Below are 8,835 nucleotides of genomic sequence, written 5' to 3'. Positions count from 1 at the left end.
AGCACACAGGCGATTCTTGGCTTGTCCCGGGTCTAACAGGAAAATCAAACACATGTCAACAGAAACTCCTTCATCCTCGGATTGAAACGGAATAAACCCTGAATGCTGATTATTTTTCATTTTTCTTATTCTATTGTGTTGCTTTTTCTTAACAAAACAAGTTTATTGGAGAAAATTAGAAAATAGTTCATTGTGAAAAATTACAAAAGAAGATACATAGAAAGAAAGAAAGAGAAGAAAGCAAAGAAGGGAGGGAGGGAGGAAGGAAGGAAGGAAAGAATAGATTAGAGAGAGGAGAGCTCTAGTAATTCCACTGCCAGAGGCAACCACAGTGAACGTTGGATGTATATCTTTTCAGTGTTTTTTCAGTGGACCCAAGTATTATTAATTTTTTTCCAAGAGTGGAATTCTACTCTTAATAGGATATAAGAATATCAATCAACTCACTCAGGTAACTTAATTTATGTCATAAGCTTGTGTTTTCTTGGGGGAGCAGGGATGGAAATGTAATCTCGGGTCAAAGTCTCCTCACCTGCTTCAGTGCTCAGTCACCAGTCCATACAGTGTGCTGCTGAGCCCTTTCTTGTTCTAATTGCTAATCCTCCAGAACCCCATCCTTTTAGCTATGTTTGTGCCCCTCTTGGGTCATGCCCAGCTGCAAGAAACTCAGTGAGCTTGTCTGAGGGGCCTATTGATTGCATATCACTCTCAGACACAGAGGTCAGTTCACCAGGGCCCAGGACATGCTCCCTGGTTACCTAAAGCCCTTCCTGCACACACACATCTCTGGGCCATTTCTTCTTGCTCTTTACCACCTGCCCAGGCTGTGCCTGGGATGAAAATGCAGGCTCCCCTTTCCCAGGGTCTACAAGTACCTGTGGAGTCATGATTTTCCTCCTTAGTTGACCCCCTCCACCCAGCATCTGAAGAGAATTCAAAAGAAGCTTTCCTCTTCCTCAAGGGACCTTCCAAATCTATTATTCATCCTCTGAATTTTTGTTGTCATTGTTATTCCTCTTAAGGGCACAGCTTTCAAAAGAAAAAGTCAGGAGAGGGTCCCATTTTCTCTCTTCTGCTGTTCAGTTCCCATCACTCAGGCAAAAACTCCAAACAGCCTCCTTTGAAGGGTAGAAGGGCCATGAGATGAACTATTAGGAAGGTGGAAGGAATGCCAGATACAGTTTTACAGCGGGGTCACACCACTGTGCTTATAGGACCCTAGGAGTCCCAGTTCCTCCTAGCAGGCTGGGAGGTGGCAACCTGGAGGACAGCTTTCTAAGAGGAGGCATGGGGGGCCGTCCCCTTGGCTGTTCTTTCTACCCAGGTCCTGTGGTCCATGCTCTTGCCCATCTGGATGCAAACACACAGGGGGCTTCCTGGGTCCTAGTCCTTGCCCCTTGGAGCCCAGAACAAAGGTATCCATCCAAGAAGAATCAAGTTTTCTTTTTTTTCTTTTCGGCTGCATTGGGCCTTCACGGGCTTTCTCTAGTTGCGGCGAGCGGAGGCCACTCCTCGTTGCAGTGCGCGGGCTTCTCACTGCGGGGGCTTCTCGTTACGGAGCACGGGCTCTAGGCGTGTGCGCTTCAGTAGTCGTGGCATGCGGGCTCAGTAGTTGTGGTGCACAGGCTTGGTTGCTTCATGGCATGTGGGATCTTCCCGGACAAGGGATCGAACCCGTGTTCCCTGCATTGGCAGGTGGACTCTTAACCACTGCACCACCAGGGATGTCCCAAGTTTTCTTTTCTCGCCTCTCACCCTCACTGTGGGGATGGAGGTAGGAGGGGAGGCAAGGGGAGGAGGGCAAGCCCTTGAAGGGATATAATCTCCTGGAGGGAAATGCACTTTCTAACACTAATGTAAATATGATTCATGCAACTCCCGCAGCCAGGCTCCTTTTATTTCCCTGACTCGGAAACGCAGGCTGGAGGTTCTTACTTATCTTCCATCCCAGAAGGGGACCCCGAGCAGGGCTTGGTCCTGTTCCAGTATCTGAAGTAGAAACCACAGCCTTGAGACAGTGCCAAGGCAGCCAATTAAGAAGGTGTTGACGACACTTCCCAGGAACATTTTTCTAGATGTTTAACTTTGACCAAAAGTTTAAGCTTCTAATAAACCCCAGGAACCTCACATTTTCCAGGGAATAGTGCCTGGGCTCTTAAAAACTTCCAAGAAACTCCGATTCTCAGAAGACTGCAGCCTTCGAACTCACCCGCCCATTCAAGAGCTTTCTGGACAAAAACAAAGGCGGTGAAAGCCGTGCTTTCTCATATGCCCTGAGAGTTTACACAACTAAAGTCAGATAAGAAGCCTGGCGCCAATTAGGCCACCGCACTGGCTTTGGGAGGCGAGGCCCCGCCTTCAGTCCCGCGCTTGGCCGCTGGGTAGGACAGGGCTGGCAGTGGCAGACAGCAGCAGTGTCTGTCAGCCTAAGTGGCTGGGGTCGGTGCCGGCCGGGCCTGGCTTCCTTTATCCGGAATTTTCTTAGTGTCCTTACTCAACTTTGTGTCCGATTCAAAGCTACCACAACCTGGCTATTGAAATCTGAACGTATATGCCCATAGACCTGGCAGTCTTACTGGGAGCCCTGCAGGGTGGGCTTCCATCTCCATCTTACAGATGAGAGAAGTCTCAGAGGAGCTAAGGGGTTCACAAGCCAGAGATGAGACTTGAACCTGGGTGCTGACTCCCACTTGGGAATTCTCAGGACTAGGTGAGAGCAAGAGAAGGTCTTGGCCAGGGAGCTGGGGAGGGTCCTGCTGCACCTGGCGCCAATCTCCCCACGTCCTGGGGTGGTCGGGAAAGTGCAAGAGGAGGGGCCAGGCTGAGTGGGAGCAGGGGGGAGGGGGCATTGGGGGTCTTGGGATAGAAGCTTTTTTATCAAGTTGTTCAGAAGTAACTGAATAGTTTTACAACTGGTACAGCCAACCTGGTGTGTAATGGCAAATATGAACCCTAGTCATAAACACATGAATTGGAATATTGAGTAGTGGGATAAAAGTGGGAGGGATCAGCTCTCCAGGTGGGGAGTGGAAAGATTAACAAGATGGTCCATTAAACCATCGGAAGGAGGGGAAGGGAAGGGCATTTCAGGGAGGCTGGAGGGCAACAAGCAACAGGGTCTGCAAACTGTTTGCTGCGGCCAACTGAGGGGGTGGGGCACCAGGGAGAACATTTACAAGACCTGAGACTGGAGGGGTGCCCAGAGACTTGGCACGTGACGTCTTGACTGGGGAATTTTGGTAAAACATTTTATGCTTTGGACACTTGTAGACATTTGTGGGTTGTTTCTTGTCTCTAAGCACAAATTATTAAACTTTCAAAAACAAAAAGTTTTTAACCGAGTATTCTGTAAAAGAGACATCTTCATCCCATCACGATCTCCACTGCATCTTTAGTGACCTGTGTGCCCCCTGAGTGGCCCACTCACCACTCCTCATTGGCCTTATCCTGCTTCTTCATCTCACCTCCCAACAATCTTGCTGGAACTGGATCCCCTGTAAAACCCCAGACTGCTTAGGTGAGCACCTGACTCCTGCCCACATAGTCCCAAGCCCCACCCCCCCGACCCAGGGGCTGGGGGCTGCTCTCCTTCCTCAACCATGGGCTGGGGATTTGCTGTGAATAAAGTTATCACACCATGAATTCCTACCTGCTTTTAATCCCTCCCATCGCCTGGATTCCCACTGCCTCATTCCATCTGATGAATTGGATCCCCTTATACACCAACTCCTGCAGAACGCACACCTGAGGTCAAGATGGGTAACCGTAAAATGTGCTTCCTGCCATTCCTCTCAGGGGCTGGGCTGCAGCCAGGCACATTTCTTCAGTCCTCCACCCCTGTCGCATCAACTCCAGATATCCCACATATCCTACTCGTCTCCACTCTTGTTAATGAAGACACATCATGCATTGTGTAAGGGTCTCATGAAGTTACAAAACAAGGACAAGCCGAATGGAATCACGCTTATCTGAACAAAATGTCCAACTCTCAATGCAAATATTTAGATGGGTTCCATCTTTGTGAATTTGAGTGCTCTTAAAGGAGAAGGTCAGCAGTGCCCCAGGCAGTTTAAAAGCCAAGTAGAGACATGTCTTCAGTGCAGGGAGGGATGTGATTAAGTCCCTGGCTTTTGCCAGTTGTTCTTTGCTACTCATTTTTAATGCTGATGACCTAGGTTTATAGACTCAGAGAGGAAGTAAGATGTAGTAGGAAAATCACTTGACTGGGTGTCCTGAGGCCTGAAGTTTCGTCCTGGCTATGTGTACCCTAATCCAGCTGTGTTGCTCCACCTCAGATCCCTTCTCCTCTTAAGACTTTTGTTCCTTAGCCTTAAATAAGGAACTGGGGGTTTGATACTCTTTCTAAGCTGGTGATTCTCATTCTTTTTGTGTTTGTAGCCTACTTTCAAATAGCAGACTATGGAGTAGCAATATTAAAAACTTTAAAAGACTCAAAACAACACTAAAAACGTTGGCAATCACCAAATACACTTCAGACTCCAATACAGCAGTGTCTCCCAGTGACTATAAAATCACCCACAGTTACGGTTCAGTCTTCAGCTGTACTTCACCACTTTATGATTTTTTGGGTCTTTGAACTGTTTACTGCCCTGACCTGCTTCTCTTATGGACACAGAGTCAGAGCTCTCACGTGTTCTGGAAGCTCCCTGACTTTTCATTAGCCCGGGCTTGACATCGCACCCGTGCCTCTCAAAGCCTGTTTGCTCCAAGTCACGTGATCCACATATCTCAACGTTCCATCCGACGCCAGAACTAAAGTGACTTGAGGACTCAGATATAACCCAAACTGGTTTTCCACATTGATCAGACTTAGGCTAAATATGGAGACTGCTCTGAGGGCCATGAGAGCTATGAAGTCCTATATTTCCATGAATTAAAACAAAAAAAGTAACATTTTGAGAAAAGAACTAGTTGAGGTGGAGTGCTTAATTAAGGCACTGAGTCCAGACCAGACGAAGAAAAAAATCCTCATGGGTGAGAAAGTGAGCTCAGAGGGCCCAGAGTGGCCTAAGGAGCTTGCAGAGTTTGAGAAGCATTAGCAGAAAGATGAGCGGAAGGAATCACACAGAACGTGAGTAGCCAGACATAGACTCTCAGTTTCTCTCTGTTTCTAACAGTTATATATATATATATTTTTAGAAGGTGGCATTTAAAGTTTTTGGTAACAGGGGGCAATTATTTTTAGGTTCTGTTAAAAGATAAACAGGCATATTAGAAATTTTAAGAGTTTTAAAATTTGAGCAATGTTTGAGCAAACATCAGGCAGCATCCAATCCAGCAGATGGGATCCTGGGAACACAGGTGTGTGGGGTGTCCCAGAGGGTCTCATCCTGGTCACTAGAAACTGTAGAGAAGGAAAAATAATTTTCCCTTTATCCTTTATGGTGAATGCCTGGCTGAGACCTTTTCTCTAAGGTGCCTCGTGAATTGATAGGCTTATCCGGGTTAAAAGTTCTCAGCTGTGGCCACTGTAATTAAAGATTTTCCTGGGTAAGGTTAACCTGCTCATTCAGCCTTAAAACAAAATTGTATTCACCTGACGCCTCACGTGAAGGGGCCAATCCAGCTGAGTCAGAACCGGTCCCACTCTGAAGCCAATCCGGTTTTTCAGTCGGACCCGCGCCAGCTCTGGCCATTTCCTAACGGAGTCTGGAAAAGAAATGCTCAAAGCCTGAAAGCTCCTCAGGCAGAAGCCACGGAGGCTCCGCGAGGGACGGACCCAGCACCTCCTGAGGCGGGAGAGGCAGCGAGCTCAGGACTCAGCAGGTACCACGTCTGGTTGCTCATTGCTCCTGGGGCCGTCGGGGGTCTCCTTCGGTCCCCGCTTCTTACTGTTACTAACAGAACTGTTAAAAGATAAACTGAGGCATAGTAAACATTTTAAGAGTTTATTTGAGCAAAAGTCAGTTTGAATTGGGCAGCATCTAGTCTAGAAGACAGAAAGGAGCTCCAGGGAGCTGTTGAAAATGAAAGACTTACAGGCAGAAGGGAGCAGGAACGAGGAAAGTAAACTAGGCCAAGAAGCGGTGGGTTAATGCAGTTATTTTCCTTCAGGGGATGGCAGGGGCCTGTCAGGCAGACGACCCCACTAGTGCTGATCAGGTGGTTCCTGACTGACTGCTTTAAGGTTCCATTTCTGGGAGAATCGAAACTGTAATTAAGTCTCAGTTTGGTGACGGGGGACTTAGCATAAGCGATTCCATTTGGGGCCTGTCGTCTTGTTTTTAAGTTCTTAAATATGATTGTTAAGTTCTTAAATATAAATATGATTGTCTTAAATACCGAGTTGTGTGTTCCATTGTATTCCTATAAATTATTTTTCATTTCTTCAAACGCCCTTTCCAGACATTGGCTGGTTGGTTTATGGTTCTGGGCACAGAAAATTATGATCAGTTTAGTGGCTGCTTAATACAGATTGCGTTTCGTTTGTCAGAACGGTGAGGACCAAAGCTTTTCAGAGCTAAGCAGGAGCTAGATCAAAGAAAATCCTTATTTCACATCTCATAGGGTATGACTTATCTTTAAATAACAGAAAGTGGACATTTGGAATCAGGTTTTTGTCATAAAAATGCTTTCTTCTGGGAAAGCAAGTTACCCAGCCACCAACTCACATTTGTGCCAAGAAATGTTGTGGGGTGTAGCAAAGGCTGTGAGCTTTCTTTCCCTCTCTAGTGAGCCTTATGCATTGGTTCAATGATGATATTTTAGTGTCTCCTCTGTGCTAGATGTGTGCCAGGTGCTGGGGGTACATTGGTAAGTGAAAATGGCCCTCATGTAGCCCGGCTGGGAAGACGGGCAATTGTGTAAACGATTTCCTTAAACTGTCGGGAGTGTTACAACCAGGGACACAGACACGGAGTCGGGGACAGGGGGAGGGACACTTAACCTGGTCTGGGCAGCCAAGAAGACCTCCATAAACAAACACCTGGGGGCCAGGAGACGTGAATAAGTGAGGGATGGGCAGTGGAACAGCATGTAACAGGGAAAGGAGATGAGGTTCCCAGCAGGAAGTGAGCATGAGAAGTTCGGTCTGGGTGGAACAAAGCATGTCAGATGGCATTGCCAAGAAGGGACCGTGAGGGGGAAGCAGCAGACAGATCACAGAGGCTAACTCATCAGCCAGCTTAGAGTTTGTCCTGTGTTCCAGGAACCATGGGAACCACTGGAGGATGTTAAGTAGGAGACTAACTTGGTTGGATTCGTGTGTTTGAAGATTCCCGGGAGAGGATTGGCAAAATTGTGTGTGTATTGGTAAATCCAAGAGTCTATGTGCAAGGCTGCTTTCTCTCTTTTTTATAGTGAATTATCACTTACGTAAGGAAAAATATATAGTGTGTGTAGGCATGGGTCATCTCTGGAAGGACACATAAAAGGCACAATGGTTGCTTCCTGGAGGGGAGCTGAGGCCTGAGAGACAGAAGTGGAAGGAGACCGACTTTCCATTGCATACCTTTTAACACTTCAAAAATGATGTGACTCTGTTATCCAATTAAAAAGTGGTTTTAAATCTGAGCATTGAAGAATTCCTTAAAGGGAATCAAGTCCAGTTCCCAAGGCAATGGAGGAATCCTTTCTTCATTTTCCCTGATAGACAGGCATCTGTGTCCAAACACTTTCTTTGACAGTTTGAGGGCTGAGAAGTCAAACGTCTAAAATTCATTCTGCATTGAGCTAAAGTCTATATTCCCTTCCCCCTCCCTCCCCTCCCCCTCCTCCTCCCTCCCCTCCCCTTCCTCCTCCCTCCCCTCCCCTCCCCATTGGCGCTAGCTCTTTCTCTGCAGTGCTGAGCCAGCCTCTTCCTCTCCCAGTCTTTAAATCATTTGCAGAAGGATATTGTGGTTTTCCCTAGTCAGAGGTAACAAGCAAAAAGCTGGCGGGTCAGGCAGGTGATGTAAATGAGCAAAGCAGGTCTCGCCAAGACCGCGCGGGCAGTGCACCCTTCCACCTGGAGACACGACACAATGAGGGGTGGTGAGCCCTGTGGCAGGGAGACAGAGAGAGGTAGCAACTATTCCTCTCCAAGGAAATACTGCCCTAGAAGGAAGAGGGCCAGATGTTGCCGTATCTTCCCAGGGATGTCAGAAACTGAAAATTTATTTTAAACACCTCAATTTTAAACTGTTGGCAACTAAGTTAGTTTTTTTAAATGCTGAGCAGACCAAACAAAATACATGCATAGCTGGGTGTGGCCACTAGTTTACCATGTGTCCTGTCATCTTTCCTCCGGGTACCATGAGAATTTCTCATTTTGTTGTTGGATTTGCAATGGGATGCTTGTACCTGCATCATTGTCCAAATTGGCCTATTTATCAGTCTTTCTAGAGCATTAGAGGTAGGAATCAGGCAGCTGGGATACAGTTCTGGCCAAAGGCACTGTAGGACCTTGTGGAAACCACAAAAGCACATTTTCCTATGTTTGCGTTTCCTCACTTGTTAACAAAGAGAAGACCTGGATCCTAGTGGGGCTGCTTTACAGACTGTCTCAATGAGTTTCCCCTCTTTGCTGAGCTTCAGAAAGTTCTGGAGCTGGAAGTCTGAGGTGGGGGTGCCTGTGTGGTTGGATGAGGCCTCTTTGCAGGGTCACAGACATCTCCTCCTGCCCTCAGCTGGTGGAAGGGCCAGGCTGCTTTCTCTTTTCATTATCCAGCCACAAGTTTGATCGATTTCAGTTGAGGAATTGAAATAGGGCTCTTCATTTGGATAAAATCAGCGAGCAGGGGCTTCTGCTGATGACTAGGTACTGAGCTCCAATTCCCAAGATTTTGAGAGACTGTTAGGCAGTAGCAGGACTTATTACTAAACTGTGCTCAGGAA

Source organism: Globicephala melas, chromosome 10 (assembly GCF_963455315.2).
Source record: "Globicephala melas chromosome 10, mGloMel1.2, whole genome shotgun sequence".
NCBI classification, from domain to species: Eukaryota; Metazoa; Chordata; class Mammalia; order Artiodactyla; family Delphinidae; genus Globicephala; species Globicephala melas.
This window is presented reverse-complemented; position numbering follows the sequence as displayed.